The sequence below is a fragment of the Hyla sarda genome, chromosome 13 (assembly GCF_029499605.1).
Source record: "Hyla sarda isolate aHylSar1 chromosome 13, aHylSar1.hap1, whole genome shotgun sequence".
Taxonomy (NCBI): Eukaryota; Metazoa; Chordata; class Amphibia; order Anura; family Hylidae; genus Hyla; species Hyla sarda.
This window is the reverse complement of record NC_079201.1, coordinates 23666157-23681799: the sequence shown is the minus strand read 5'-3', so window position 1 is coordinate 23681799 and position 15643 is coordinate 23666157. Positions and strand designations below refer to the sequence as shown.

At 43.2% G+C, this 15643-nt stretch overlaps 1 pseudogene; it reads left to right on the top strand.

The window, feature by feature from the left end:
* Nucleotides 1–15643, top strand: part of LOC130297581 (uncharacterized) — a 438873-nt pseudogene that overhangs the window by 207886 nt on the left and 215344 nt on the right.

Here is a 15643-nt window from a genome sequence, read left to right as displayed (position 1 = left end):
TGATCAAAAAGGCAGATCAATGTCACAATGGTACCGATGAAAACTACCTTAAAAAATGTATCCCGGTAAAAAATGTATAATTGTAAGAAAACAGCAATTTAAAAAAAAATTCTAAAAAGTAAAAAGGAAATTGAAATTAGTAAAACAGGACAGAAAATGTACAAATTAGGTATTGTTGTAATCACACCGACCTAAGGTATCAAGTTTACAGGTTAATTTAATTGCATAGTGAACGACATGAAAAAGAAACCACACCAAATGTACAAAATAGCTGTTTTTTTTTTGTTTTTTTGTTGTTTTTTTTTACAACTTTTACAATTTTACTTCACAAATAAGTTTTTTGCTGTTTTGGAGTATATGTTATGGGAAAAAAACACTTGGTCCTGCAAAAAACAAACCCACACATGGGTGTGTATATGAAAAACTAAAAGCAGTATGGCGTTTAAAGGGCTAGTTGGAGGGCCGGACTATAGTTTAAAAAAAAACTATGAACAAGTTCATATGCACAGTTATATATCTTATTAGTGGACTACCCCTTTAAGTACACAGCACAGTTCCCCCCACATTAGGTTGGCAGTATAGATCCCCACATTAGGTTGTAGTTCCCCCACATTAGGGTTGGCAGTATAGTTCCCCCACATTAGGCTGGCAGTATAGTTCCCCCACATTAGGCTGGCAGTAAAGTTCCCCCACATTTGGTTGGCAGTATATTTCCTCCACATTTAGTTGGCAGTATAGTTCCCCCACATTAGGCTGGCAGTAAAGTTCCCCCACATTAGGTTGGCAGTATAGTTCCCCCACATTAGGTTTGCAGTATAGTTCCCCCACATTAGGCTGGCAGTATAGTTCCCCCCACATTAGGTTGTAGTTCCCCCACATTAGGTTGGCAGTATAGTTCCCCCACATTAGGCTGGCAGTATAGTTCCCCCTACATTTGGTGCAGTATAGTTTCCAACACATTAGGCTGGCAGTATAGTTCCCCCACATTAGGTGCAGTATAGTTCCCCACACATTAGGCTGGCGGTATAATTCCCCCCACATTAGGTGCAGTATAGTTCCCCACACATTAGGCTGGCAGTATAGTTCCCCCCACATTAGGTTGGCAGTATATTTCCCCCACATTAGGCTGGCAGTATAGTTCCCCCAGATTAGGCTGGCAGTATAGTTCCCCCACATAAGGCTGGCAGTATAGTTCCCCCACATAAGGCTGGCAATATAGTTCCCCCCACATTAGGTTGTAGCTCCCCCACATTAGGTTGTCAGTATACTTCCCCTCACATTAGGTTGTAGTTCCCCCACATTAGTTTGGCTGTATAGTTCCCCCACATTTAGTTGGCAGTATAGTCTCCCCCACATTAGGCTGGCAGTATTTTCCCCCACAGACATACAGCCTCTAGCCATACAGTGTATGCTGTGTACTGCCCCACTTTAGTGCTCTGACCTCCGGTCCGGCCATAGCAGTAGGTTCTGGGACAGGAGGAGTGGTGTCCGGAGCACCGAAGCTGATGTGCCGCTGGTAACACTTACCAAGCTGGCCAGCACACGTCCTGCTCGCTCCTCTGCGCTCCATTGCTATGGGCGCACACACGGGACGTCAGTGACGTCCCTCCGTGCGCTATCTCCCGGCGGTCCTTGCATTTTTAAACTAAACGCGGGGCCGCAGAGAGTTAACAGGGGCATCCCTGTGTCCCAAAAACATCTTTTGGGACACAGGGATGTCCTAAGGCATGCACTATTTCTCCCGTTACTATGTTTCTTCACAAAATAACGGCCATTATTAATAACTGGCTATAACAGGTTAAAATGGCTATTAGAAAAACCCCATAGACTATAATGGCCGTTTTACAGCTGATTTTCAGATGGAACTTCGTACAGATCTTTAAAACTGAGTAATTTTGTAGTGTGAAAGGGACCTAAGATGTCTAGGGGCGGAGTACCCTTTTAAGTGGTAAAATAGTTTAAAATGTACTTGCAAAAATAACATGCGGAATGCAAAAGATAGTCACTTGTCACAAAACATATGTAGTAGTAAAAACATAAATTCACAATGATGTTCTTTCCATCTGTTACATGAGCATACACGTACATTAGCAGTCATCCAGGAATTTTTTGTAATATCTTATAGTTGAAAATATTTAACGAACAATTTGCCTGATTTATCAAATTGTGTGAGAGAAAAACTGAAGAGATTTTGCCCACCGTGACCATTTTGATAAATCGGGGCCAATGATCGTGAGTTTGGGGCTGAGAAGATTCTCATCTGGAATTAACATATAGGTCTATTTGAACTGTGCTGCTTTGTTCTTATATCTATTGAAACTGTGAACAGTTTACAACATCTTTTTACGACAGAATTTCCTTTGATAAAGCAGCAGCAGGATCATTGGGCCAAATCATCTTCCTCTTGAGTGGCAAACGACTGTGCTTTTAATTTTTTATTTTATTTGTGAACAGGTTTACAGGATTTATGGGTAAGGGGTGTCATCCAGGGTACCCATCCTAACCTTGGTGATGAGAAAAATGCTTTTCGATGCATAGACTGAACTTTTCATGGCAGACCTGCCTAACAAAGGGTTAAGTACATGTTCTTCAACTAACCTGATACTTCACTTTTAAGAACTTTGCATGAGTTTAAGGTTTCCATCCATCTTGTCTCTGAAAGAAAAAGAAATCTCTATCGGCTTTATTACTCTTGGCAGCTATTAATTTTCCTACCTTGGGAAAGTGAGCCCTTATAAATGAAATTAGCGTTAAGAAGGCCAGCATGAGAATTTTCCATTCATTTAAGTCGCTCTAGCTTCCTCTCTTTTCTCCTATCAGGTAATTGTCAGACCTCCAGTTGGTCTCAGCATCTCCTTGTTTTGTCTATACTGGTGAACTTGCACTCAAGTTTTCCTCAGTGAGTTGGTGAACCTGTCTGCTTTCTAAAAGCTGGAATGCGATGAGGGAATTCTGCAAATAAGAGGCTTGATTTTATTGTGGTAGACCAAGTCTTCCTGTTAGAAGCAAAATGAAAAATGATATCCTTGTGCCAGTACCAAGGAATATACTGAATTAAGGCAGCTTGAAAATAGAGCTCAGGAAATTTCCAGCCTTGGTGCCCATTGACCTTCTCTTGACACTTCTTTTCAAAATGTTGGATGGTAGCTGCACATAAATGGAATGTGGAATGGGTAGAAAAGGCTTCATGAACAAGGGAAGAGACTGGCATTGAGAAGATGTAAGTGTAATATTGATATTTAACTTTGTCTTATTTTATTTGTAGTATATCAACTGTAAACCACAGTTTAAAAATCAGTGCCTGTATCATCCATATGTCTTAATAGTCTAGTCAGCTTTTTTTTCTGGTAAAATCATCTTTTTTCAGACATTACTTGTCTTAAAGGGGTTATCCAAGATAAGAAAAACAACAGCTTTTTGTAGAAGCGGTCCCATTGATATGTATGGTAAAGGTTTGGTTACTGGGCATACTTTGTCACCTTTGAAGAAGTCATTCCACAGGCAGGGAAAGGTTAAGCGTTGAGCTTCAGCCATTGTGGAGATTAAAGGGGTATTCCAGGATTTTGTTTTATTTAACTATGCTACAGGGGTTGTAAAGTTAGTGTAGTTCATAATATAGTGTCTGTACTTGTGTGTGACAGTTTTCTCACAACTCTTCTGTGATTTTCACCCCAATATTTATTTTTACCAGCATACAAAATGTCTGTTGTCTCAGATTTTTCCCAGGTTGCAATGCGGCCGAGACCTGACTCACTAGTCAGCTGATGACAGGGAGCCTGTCTGCTTCAGTGGGTTGAGCGATCGCTTGGTGGGAGAGAGATCAATCTGTAACTAATGCAACAACTGTAGGCACCCTGATTGAAAACCACAATTATTTTGAATGGATGCAGCTCATTTATGTTTCAATGGGTGTGGTGGCTGATGTGTGGGAGGGAGGAAAATGGAATTGCGGGATTTGTAGTAAAAAAAAGAAAAGTCAAACAGGAAATACCAGTTCACAAAAAGCTAGCCACAATATTATGGTAGTCTCACAGCATAGTCATTTAGCCCCAAGACAAGCGCAGATCCTTTCTAAGCATTTCCAGTACTGTCTGCCAGTTACGTACTAAAATCACCTTATGGTGGATAACCCCTTTAATGTGAAGATTAATGTCCGTACATTGGTGCCTTTTTTTTTTTTTTTTTTTTTTAATACTGTCTGTAATAATGTACAGATCAGTTTCCATTTGTCATATAAACATAGAACGTGTCGGCAGATAAGAACCATTTGGCCCATCTAGTCTGCCCAATATTTCTGGATACTATAAATCCTTGTCCCTAACTTATATAAAGGATAGCCTCCTTCACTGTATTTGCAGCTACCACCTCTGCAGGAAGGCTATTCCATGCATCCACTACACTCTCAGTAAAGAAATACTTCCACATATTACTTTTAAACCTTTGCCCCTCTAATTTTAAACTGTCTTCTTGTGGTAGTTTTTCTTCTAAATATACTCTCCTCCTTTACTGTGTTGATTTTCTTTATGTATTTAAAAGTTTCAATTATATCCCCTCTGTCTAATTTTTTTCCAGGCTATACATGTTAAGGTCCTTTAACGTTTCCTGGTACGTTTTATCATTCAACTCATGGACGAGTTTAGTAGATCTTCTCTGAACTCTCTCTAAGATATCTATATCCTTCTGGAGTCTCCAGTCTATATCCTTCTACAGTCTCCAGTACTGTGCACAATACTCCAAGAGATGTCTCACCAGTGCTCTGTACATTGGCATGAGCACTTCTCTCTTTCTACTGCTTATACCTCTCCCTATACACCCAAGCATTATGCGAGCATTTCCTGATGCTCTATGACACTGTCTGCCTACCTTTTAAGTCTTCTGAAATAATGACCCCTAAATCCCTTTCCTCAAATACTGAGGTTAGGACTGTATCACATTCAGCCCTTCAGTTTTTACGTCCCAAGTGCACCCATCTTGCACTTATCTACATAAAATTTTAGTTGCTAGAGTTCTGACCATTCCTTTAGTTTTCCCAAATCCTTTTTCATTTGGCATATCCCTCCAGAAACATCACACCTGTTATTGTGTCATCAGCAGAAAGACATACCTTACTATCAAGACCTTCTGCAATATCACTGACAAAGATATTAAAATGGGTCCCAATACAGAGCCATGAGGTACCCCACTGGTAATAAGACTTTGCTCTGAATATACTCCCTTGACTACAACACTCTGTTGCCCGTCCCCTCCATCTCCCTCCCCCTGCGCCATACCCCCCGTTCCCTCTATCACAACCACCCCCCCCCCCCCGCATACCCCGTTCCCTCATTACACTTACTGCAGAGTCCAGCAGCGGGTGTGCTGGGACAGCAGCAGCAGCGATGTGCGGGAGGAGTGGCCTCCCAGCCAGTGGCCGGGGAGCCAATGCGCTTGATCCCTGCCTGTCTGATTGACAGGCAGGGAGCGAGCGCAGGCTGAATGAAAAAGGACCGATGCCCGGCCGCATCAGTCCTTTTTCAGGCGTGACGTCACGCCAGGCTGCAGCCGGCCACTAGGAGGGAGCCCCCTAGTGGCCAGTTTTCAAATGTAAATTAAACCATTTTAATAAAAAATAAAGTTGGTGACAGTGCCCATTTAACGGTTTTGCTAGTTCACAGCTAAGCTCTTTTAACTCCTTAACGACCAAGGACGTACATTTACGTCCTTGGCCGCCTCCCGCGATATAACGCGGGGTCACGCGGTGACCCTGTGTCATATCGGGTCGGTCCCTGCATGTATCTGAAGCCGGGGCTAATAGCGCACGTAAGCAATCGCGGTGCCGCGCGCTATTAACCCTTTAGACGTGGCGTTCAAAGTTGACCGCCGCTTCTATAACAAAGGTAAAAGCTTCCCGGCTGCTCAGTGGGGCTTAGAGGGACCACTGCAGTGAAAATGGGGTATCCCAATCAGCTAGCACGTGATCAGAGGTCCTCTTACCTTCAACCGGCGCTTCCCTTCGGCGATTGATTGCTCCAAGCCTGAGATGCAGGCTTGAGCAATAGACCGCCGATAACACTGATCAATGCAAAGCTATGTTTTTGCAGTGATCAGTGTAAAAGATTAGTGTGTGTAGTGTTATAGCCCGCTATGGGAGCTATAACACTGCAAAAAAAAAAAGTTAAGAAATGTGATTTTGTGATTTAACCCTTTCCCTAATAAAAGTCCAAATCACCCCCTTTTTCCCATAAAAAAAAATAACTAAAAATAAATATAAACATATGTGGTATCACCGTGTGCGTAAATGTCCGAACTATTAAAATATATAATTAATTAAATTGCACAGTCAATGGCGTACGCGCAAAAAAAATCCAAAGTCCAAAATAACGTATTTTTGATCACTTTTTATATCATGAAAAAATTTATAAAAAGCGATAAAAAAGTCCGATCTGTACAAAAATGGTACCACTAAAAACTTCAGGTCACGGTGCAAAAAATGAGCCCTCACGCCGCCCCACTTGCGGTAAAGTAAAAAAGTTATAGGGGTCAGAAGATGACAATTTTAATTGTTTACATTTTCCTGCATGTAGTTATGATTTTTCCCAAAAGTACAACAAAATCAAACCTATATAGGTAGTGTATCATTTTAATCATATGGACCTACAGAATATAGATAAAGTGTAAGTTCTACCGAAAAATGTACAGCGTAGAAACGGAAGCCCCCAAAATTTATGAGGGCTTTCTTTAATGTGGGACTAAGTTAAATGGCTACAAAAAGTTTTAGGCCATGTTCACACATCCGGAATTTCCGTGCGGAATTCTGGCATGGAATTGCAATGCGGAAATCTGGAGATTTCGGAGCAGCAGAGTTTAGCAATTTTAACAAGGACTTTGACAGGTCATTTATTATGGCGGTTGTACCACAATTAGTTTTTTTTAAATGTGCCAGAATTGTGCACCAAAAAGAACAGGAAATGCACCTTGTCTAACAAGAGGGTGTGGATTTTCAGGAAAAGGTATGTCTGTAAAGAAATACTAAGCCTAAAATACAGGGCAATGCTCAAAAAAATGTGTCAAATGTTTGTCAAAATATATTTGTCTGTAGCAAGCTTACTAAAACTAGACAGTCTACACATGCCCCAGATTTAAGAAACATTCTGAGCCACATTGATAAATCTGGCTAATTTAAAGTCTATATATTGTAATGGCAATAGCGCTACTTAATGGAACGTGAATTGTTACCCATTTTTGCTGCTAGACTAAAAAGTGTGGATTCCCGTAAAACCATACAAGTATATCAAGATTATATAAAGTAGTATATTAGTCAGCGCTGATTGGGACTTAGTCATGCAAGCTAGTCAAATGGAGATGTGTAGATAAATGAATGAATAAATGTATATTTATATATATATATATATATATATATATATATATATTAGGGATCGACAGATATCGTTTTTTTAGGGCCGATGGAGGTTAGGGCCGATAGCCGATAACTTATACCAATATTCCGGTATAAGTTATCGGCTATTTATCCCCCCGCGACACCGCTGCAGTAGATTGATTTAAAGCGGGCGCTTTAAATCAGTGCACTGCAGTGGCTTTTGCGGTGCCATAGGCCGCCGCCACCCGCTTCTCTCCCCCTACCTGTCAGGGTGGTCCGGGCCATCCATCCTTCCTGTAGTGTCCGGCGGCATTCCGGGTGGAGGGTGAACCGATCCGGGCTGTCCTTCTTCTCCAGGGGTCCTCTTCTCCACTCCGGGTAGGCTCCAGCCCAGTAACGCAGCATAGACGCCGCTGCGCAGTAATTGCCGATACCGATAATGCCCAAAATCGTGATTATCGGCCGATAATATCGGCCATACCGATAATCGGTCGATCCCTAATACATATATATATATATATATATATATATATATATATATGAATGGGAAATTACCTGTGTAGAGCTGGCACAAGATTGATAGGTAGCTATGATGATGCTGTCATATAAGTGCCGTGCTGATAGAGATGTACAATGGGAAGATTTATGAAAACCTGTCCAGAGGAAAAGTTACCAAGTTGCCCATAGCAACCAATCAGATCGCTTCTTTCATTTTGCAGAGGCCTTGTTAAAAATGAAAGCAGCAATCTGATTCGTTGCTATGGGCAACTGGTTAACATTTCCTCTGTGCAGGTTTTGATAAATCTCCCCCTATATGTTCTGCAATAAAGTGCTTTTTGATGCTATAGGGCTGTACTCTGCAAAAATGCAAATGACTGAGGTCAGCTTCTATATATCTCATATACAGTACAGGCGTTAGGCTCACCCAAGTATTTCTATAATCGATGTTACTTGCGATTTTGAAGCGGTTCCTGTGCATTTTCTGTGCAATTTGGTATTTGTCTGTGTGGGTAAATCCGGAGAGGTGTTCAATATCAGGAATATTGTGAGTAGCGCCGGGAGAACGCCCCAGCTGGTGGCGTCTCGACCTTGCGGTTAACTCTCACTTCGTGCGGTGAATCCGGTGTTGCTGAATGTTAGTGGGGACGTCACTACTGTAGCTGCAGAGGTCCACAATACTTTCCAAGGCGTTTCGGAAACGGGGGAACTGTTTCCTTCGTCGGGGAGCACTTTTCTGGCCTTAGGGGACTTTGAGAAGTCATACAGATCAATAGAGTTCAATAGAACTCCATTGATCTGGGTTATCTGTGCTCATTTGGTTGAGCCTGCTCAAGGCAGGCTCAATCAAATACAGATCCACAGAGCCATGGGATGAGAGGTAAGCCCTCCGGCTAATTACATAGTGGATTGCCCCCCCCCCCCGTTTGCAAAGCTGACAGCGGCGATCTGAAGGGTTAATAGCCAGCCACAGCGGGCTATTAGCGGTGCTCCCAGCTACAGCAATCAGCTGGGGCCTCTGGGTATGGCGCAGGCACGAGTCAGGAGCCCGCTCCATACACCAAGAGCGCCACGGTCTTAAAGGAAATCTGTCACCAGTGTCACCTGTACTAACCTGTCGGTACTGTCAGATAGTGCAGGTGACACGGAAGATCCTGTTCCGTGACGGGGATCTTCAGTAATCTCCTCCATTAGCTCCGCTTCGGGCACCCGGCTTGAGGCATGGGCGGAGCTTACTGACATCACTGCTGCTGTTCTCTCACAGAGAGACCCAGCAGAGAGCAGCAGCGATTTGGGGCGTTAGCGGAGCTTAGTGATGTCACCGCTTCTGCTCCCTGCAGGGTCTCTCTGTGAGAGAACAGCAGTGGTGACGTCAGTAAGCTCTGCCCATGCCCCAAGCCAGTGCCGAGAGCTGCCGGGAGCGGAGCTAACGGTGGAGATTACTGAAGATCCTCACCACGGAATGGTACAAAGTGAGTACCGTTGTCATCAGTGTTACCTGCACTATCTGTCGATACTGACAGGTTAGTGCAGGTGACACTGGTGACAGATTTCCTTTAAAATTAGGTCCGGTGTGAGGTGCAGAACAGACGCATTGCTTGCCCGATGCAGGGATAAATGCATTAAAAATTTACCTGCCCGGTGCCCAGAACTGCATGTCCCAGGTGTCGGGCGATAGGATTTCCACATCCTTGTCACTAAGAATAACACAATTTAGGTAAATTCCTCCTAATATTCAGTGATCCACATCCTGTCCTAATAATAATACTATATGCTGTTAAGTTGTGTAAGGTCGACGTTTCTTCATGACATATTTAGTTAAATTTGGAACACCTAGAAATAACCGTTTACTGGATCAGAATTCAATGTGGAGCTTTCAAGATGGAAAAAACAAAAAATACTTTTCCTTATTGTGAAGACAGACTCTAAATAGTCAGATGTCATACACTGATTAGACCATTATCTCTGCCCCCTTAGCCTAGTTCTGTATTTCACCATCTTTTATATAACACTCTCATTATTAGAATAACTTCAAATAGTGACAAAACAGGCAGTTTTAGGAGGTAATGGATTGACACACTTATAGTGTTTTTGATGGGCACATTGCATAAGTGTTAATGTGATATTGATTTGCAGCAATGGCTGTCAGTAGGCTGAGTGCGCTACGTCGGTGGAGAGTTGAGTGGGTGCATTGTCGGTCAGAAAGAATGGGGGGGGGGGGGGTCGGGTTGTACAACTCCAAGAGGCTTTAGCTAAAGTATGCTGTAAAGTGGAAAATACTTCATAAACTCATATATGGCATGAAGGTTACTCAGTTTTGCAGTCAGTAGCTACTGTGGCTTCCTCTGGCACCCATTTTCACACTAACATTATGCCATAACAGCCAGTGGCTTAATGAAGTCTATAGAGCTGCCATATTTAGAAATAGACTTATTCTTATTTGCCCTTTTTTTTTTTTTTTTAGTATGCACATGAAATTTAAAGCTTTGTATTTCCATCTGACAGTCTGCAAATCTGTCAGATGGGTGAGGCTCCATTACGCGGAGGCATGTACTTTCCCGGTGTGAGTTTTTGATCGCAGCACCTCAGTAGTGGATGTTTTCAACGTACAGGAATTTCTGCTGGCTCTGCCCGCAGCGGTGGCAGGAGTCGTGACCCAAGCGGTCTCTAACCAGAAGAGAGCTGTGGTGTCTTAAGGTTATGGGTAGGTTGGTTTGTTCTCCTTCCACCTCTTTCCGTGCAGACCGGCTTTGGGGTTCATGTGCAGGCTGCAGAGGATGTATACTCTGTCTGCACTGCTGACCAGGTCAGGAGCAACATGAGTTTAGTAAGGCCAGGCCTTACTGCTCGTCAGCTCTGCCAGCAGCATTGCGTAATTCGGGAGCTGAGTGGAAGCAGAGAGGGAGGGAAGGATCAGGCTTCAGCATTGTACGGCCCCTGTCACACTGCTTTTGTGAAGCAGCGGCCATGGTCAGCAGCGGCAATGTTGGGCCACTGTAAAAAAAAAAAAAAATATCCTGTGAATTTAGCAGAAAAGTGGCTTCTGACGGGCTGCTTGTTAAGGGTTCGTGGTACCATGTTTACCATGTTTGGTTACTGCCAAATTGCTGCTATGTGATAGATGAGCTCTTCCATTTGGACACGGGCATTGAACTGACAGAGAAGGTCTTGGGTTTGCAGTAGTCAGTTGTGATCCGGCCTCTGGGAATCCTGAGTTGTCATTCACATTATATATATATATATATATATATATATATATATATATATATACAGTGATCCCTCAACTTACAATGGCCTCAACATACAATAGTTTCAACATACAATGGTCTTTTCTGGACCATTGTAGATAATGTGGAGACATTATGTGTAGAAATATATGGATATATGGATAATGTGGAGACATTATGGGTAGAAATATATGAAGATTATAATAAAAAATTTTAATATAATAGCAAAAAGGTCAAAAATGAAAGTGTTGGCCCTTTAAAAACTGATGAGGAAGAAATTATAAACGGGGATCAGGAAAAAGCTAATATATTAAACAAATTCTTCTCCACTGTATTCACCGAGGAAAATGAAATGCCACGTGAAATACAGTGTGATAAGGTAAACTCCCCAGTATAGGTCACCTGTCTAACCCAGGAAGAAGTACAGTGCCGCCTACAAAAAAATCTAAATAGACAAATCGCCAGGTCCAGATGGCATTCACCCCCGAGTTCTAAAGGAATGAAGTATTGTAATAGACAGACCTCTATTTTTAATATTCAGGGACTCTATAGTAACAGGGACTGTTCCCCAGGACTGGCGCATGGCAAATGTGGGGCCAATATTTAAAAAGGGGACAAAAGGTGACCCTGGAAATTACAGACCTGTTAGTTTAACCTCCATTGTATGTAAATTGTTTGAGGGTTTTCTAAGAGATGCTATTTTGGAGTACATTGATACAAATAAATGTATGACTCCATATCAGCATGGCTTTATGAGGGATCGGTCCTGTCAAACTAACCTGATCAGCTTTTATGAGGAGGTGAGCTCCAGACTGGACCAAGGGCAATCGCTTGATGTCTTATATTTGGATTTTTCCAAAGCATTTAATGCAGTGACACATAAAAGATTGGTGCATAAAATGAGAAGGAATGGGCTGGGGGAAAATGTGTGTAAGTGGGTGAGTAACTGGCTCAGCGATAGGAAACAGAGGGTGGTTATTAATGGTACTTATTCTGATTGGGTGACTGTTACTAGTGGGGTACCACAGGGGTCAGTCTTGGGTCCTGTTCTATTTAATATATTTATTAATGACCTTGTAGAGGGTTTGAATAGTAAAGTAGCAATCTTTGCAGATGATACTAAACTCTGTAAAGCGGTAAACACAATAGAGGACAGTACACAAATGGATCTGGATAGTTTGGGGGTTTGGGCTGAGAAGTGGCAGAAGAGGTTCAACACTGATAAATGTAAGGTAATGCACATGGGGAGGAAAAATCTGGGATGGGGTTATATATTAAATGGGAGCACACTTGGGACGACTGACGTGGAAAAGGACTTAGGGGTCTTAGTTAATAGTAAACTTAGCTGTAGTGACCAGTGTCGGGCAGCTGCTGCCATGGCAAATAAAATCATGGGGTGCATCAACAGGGGCATAGATGCCCACGACAAGGAAATAATTCTACCGCTATACAAATCACTAGTCAGATCACACATAGAATACTGTGTACAGTACTGGGCACCAGTGTACAAGAAATATATAGTGGAGCTGGAGAGGGTTCAAAGACTGGCAACCAGAGTAATACGGGGAATGGGAGGACTACAGTACCCAGAAAGATTATCAGAATTGGCTTTATTTAGTTTAGAAAAAAGAAGGCTTAGGGGAGACCTAATAACTATGTATAAATATATTAGGGGGAAGTACAGAGATCTCTCCCATGATCTATTTATACCCAGGATTGTATCTATAACAAGGGGGCATCCTTTACGTTTAGAGGAAAGAAGGTTTCTACACCACCACAGACTGGGGTTCTTTACTGTAAGAGCAGTGAGACTGTGGAATTCTCTCCTGGAGGAGGTGGTCATGATGAACACTGTAAAAGAGTTCAAAAGGGGTCTGGATGCTTTTTTGGATAATAATAACATTAAGGGTTACAAGTCCCTCTCCAGAGATCTAGATTTGCCTTTGCCCACAGTGCGCAACATTATCAAGAAGTTTGCAACCCATGGCACTGGAGCTAATCTCCCTGGGCGTGGACAAAAGCGAAAAATTGATGAAAGGTGTCAATGCAGGATAGTCCGGTTGGTGGATAAGCAGCCCCAAACAAGTTCCAAAGATATTCAAGCTGTCATGCAGGCTCAGGGAGCATCAGTGTCAGCACGAACTATCACTATGGCAGGAGACTCATGAGGACCCCACTGCTGAAACTGAGACATAAAAAAGCAAGACTACATTTTGCCAAAATGAACTTGAGTAAGCCAAAATCCTTCTGTGAAAATCTCTTGTGGACAGATGAGCCCAAGATAGAGTTTTTTGGTAAAGCACATTGTAACAGAGCTGGATGTGGATCCTCTAACCTGTGTGGCTGATGACTTAGACCATATCGGGGAGCGGAGTCTAAGGTGCCGCTGGTCTTCACCAGAGACCGCCACAAGGTAGGATAGTAGAGAAGAGTAGCTTGGAAGGAGACGCCGGTTTAACATGGTGCTGGACACAGGCAGTAAGAATTGGTAAATGCAAGGATGTTTATTTGTCCCAGAATGCAACATGTTTCACTATATAAGCAGCTTCATCAGGCATAGGTGAGAACAACAAGGTGGTGCATTTATTCTAGTACTAATTAGTCACAGCAGGAGAAAAAACTCTGCAGACCAATGAATGCTGGAGAAATGTAGTTACAAATGGACTAGAAGATATAAGGTCATGTAGTAACCTGACTTATACATAATAATATGTTGATAAAGGGATTCCAGGCCTTCAACATAACGTCAGCATGAAGATTCTTCTCTGCAGGACAGAAGTGGATCAAGAAGTTAAATCTGGAGAAGAACAGAGACCAACGAGCCTGTCGGGGGTTGAGATGATGGGCAGACTGAAAATAGAGCAAGTACTTGTGGTCGGGAATAGATAGTAAGCGGGTGTACAGAGCCTTCCAAGAGGTGACGCCATTCTTCTAAAGCCAACTTAATGGCCAAGAGCTCGCGATCTCCGATGGTATAATTTCTCTCCGCAGGGGAGAAGGTTTTAGAGAAAAATCCGCAGGTTAAAGTTCTCCTCTTAGAAGACTAACGAAGCATCCACTTCCAAGATGAATGGCTTGCTTGGATCGGGTCTAGATAGAACAGGAACCAAAGCGAAACTTTAACTGTTTGAAAGCTTCTTCGACCTCAGGAGTCCAAACTCTTGGGTTAGCAGTCTTCTTGGTAAGCGAGATGATGGGGGCTACCAGAGTGTCGTAATGAGGAATACATTGCCGATAGTAATTGGCAAAAGACGAGGAAGCGCTGAATTGCTTTTATGCCGAAGGTTGAGGCCAGTCCAGTACTGCAGACAGCTTGTTGGGATCCATTTGTAGACCTTGATTGTGTAGACGTTAGTGTAGCACTTGGCGGAGATGAGAGCGATGAGACTGGATATTGGGCGAGTAGATGAGTATGTCATCCAAATAAACAACACAGGAGTATAGGAGGTCACAAAAAATATCATTGACAAACTCCTGAAAGACTGCTGGAGCATTGCAGAGTCCGAATGGCATCACTAGATACTCGAAATGCGTCCCCTTCTCGTATACGTATCAAATTTTAGGCCCCACGAACATCCAATTTAGAGAAGATTTTGGCACTTCGCAGACAAACAACTCTGAGATTAAAGGAAGTGGGTAGCGGTTCTTTACTGTAATTTTATTCAGGCCTCGGTAGTTGATGCAAGGTCGCAACGACCCGTTTTTTTTTTCCCACGAAGAAGAAGTCGGCTCCAGCAGGGGAACAGAACTTCCTGATAATTCCCTTCTGAAGGTTCTCCTGGACGTAATTAGACATGGCCAGAGTTTCAGGAACAGACAAAGGGTATATTCTGCCCCTGGGAGGTGTGGTGCTGGGTAGCAAGTCAATGGGACAATCCTAGGGACAATGCGTTGGTAACACTTCGGCTTGCTTTTCACTGAAGACATCAGCATAGTCCTGAAGAAACAGAGGCAAACCAGGCAGTGGACAAGATGATGGTTCCAATTTAAGCATGCGTATGGGAATACAGTGGTTGCAACAATGTGGACCCTAGCGAAGAACTTCACCAATCTTCCAATCCAGCTGCGGAGCATGGAGTTGCAACCAAGGTAGGCAAAGCTAGAGAGAAGTACATTGTGGGTAGGGCTGGGCGGTATACCGGTTCATACCGGATATCGTTTTTTTTTTTCGTCGCACGATATCAATATTTGCCCATACCGGCATACTGATCGGGCCCCTCCCCCCACCCCCGAATGAATTACTTGTGACGGAGCCACACTGAGTTCACGTGTGGTGCACATCCCCGCTCCCCCTGCAGCTGACGCTTGTTCTCAGTGATCAGAGCCAGGGGAAAGCGCAGAAACTTCATCCCCTGGCTCTGATGTTTCCCTCAGCCCTGAGCTTGCTCCCTGCTCAGCCCCCCTCTCCCCTTCCCACAGGCTATTTGTTTATCATACCAGTCCCCAGGCACGGGCTCTGCAGGACCTCCTTCCCCCTGCAAGCACTAAATGTGACAGGCAGGCACAGGACATCTTATCGTCATCCCCGCTCTGTTCTCTGATCCCCGAGCAGGAACGGGGA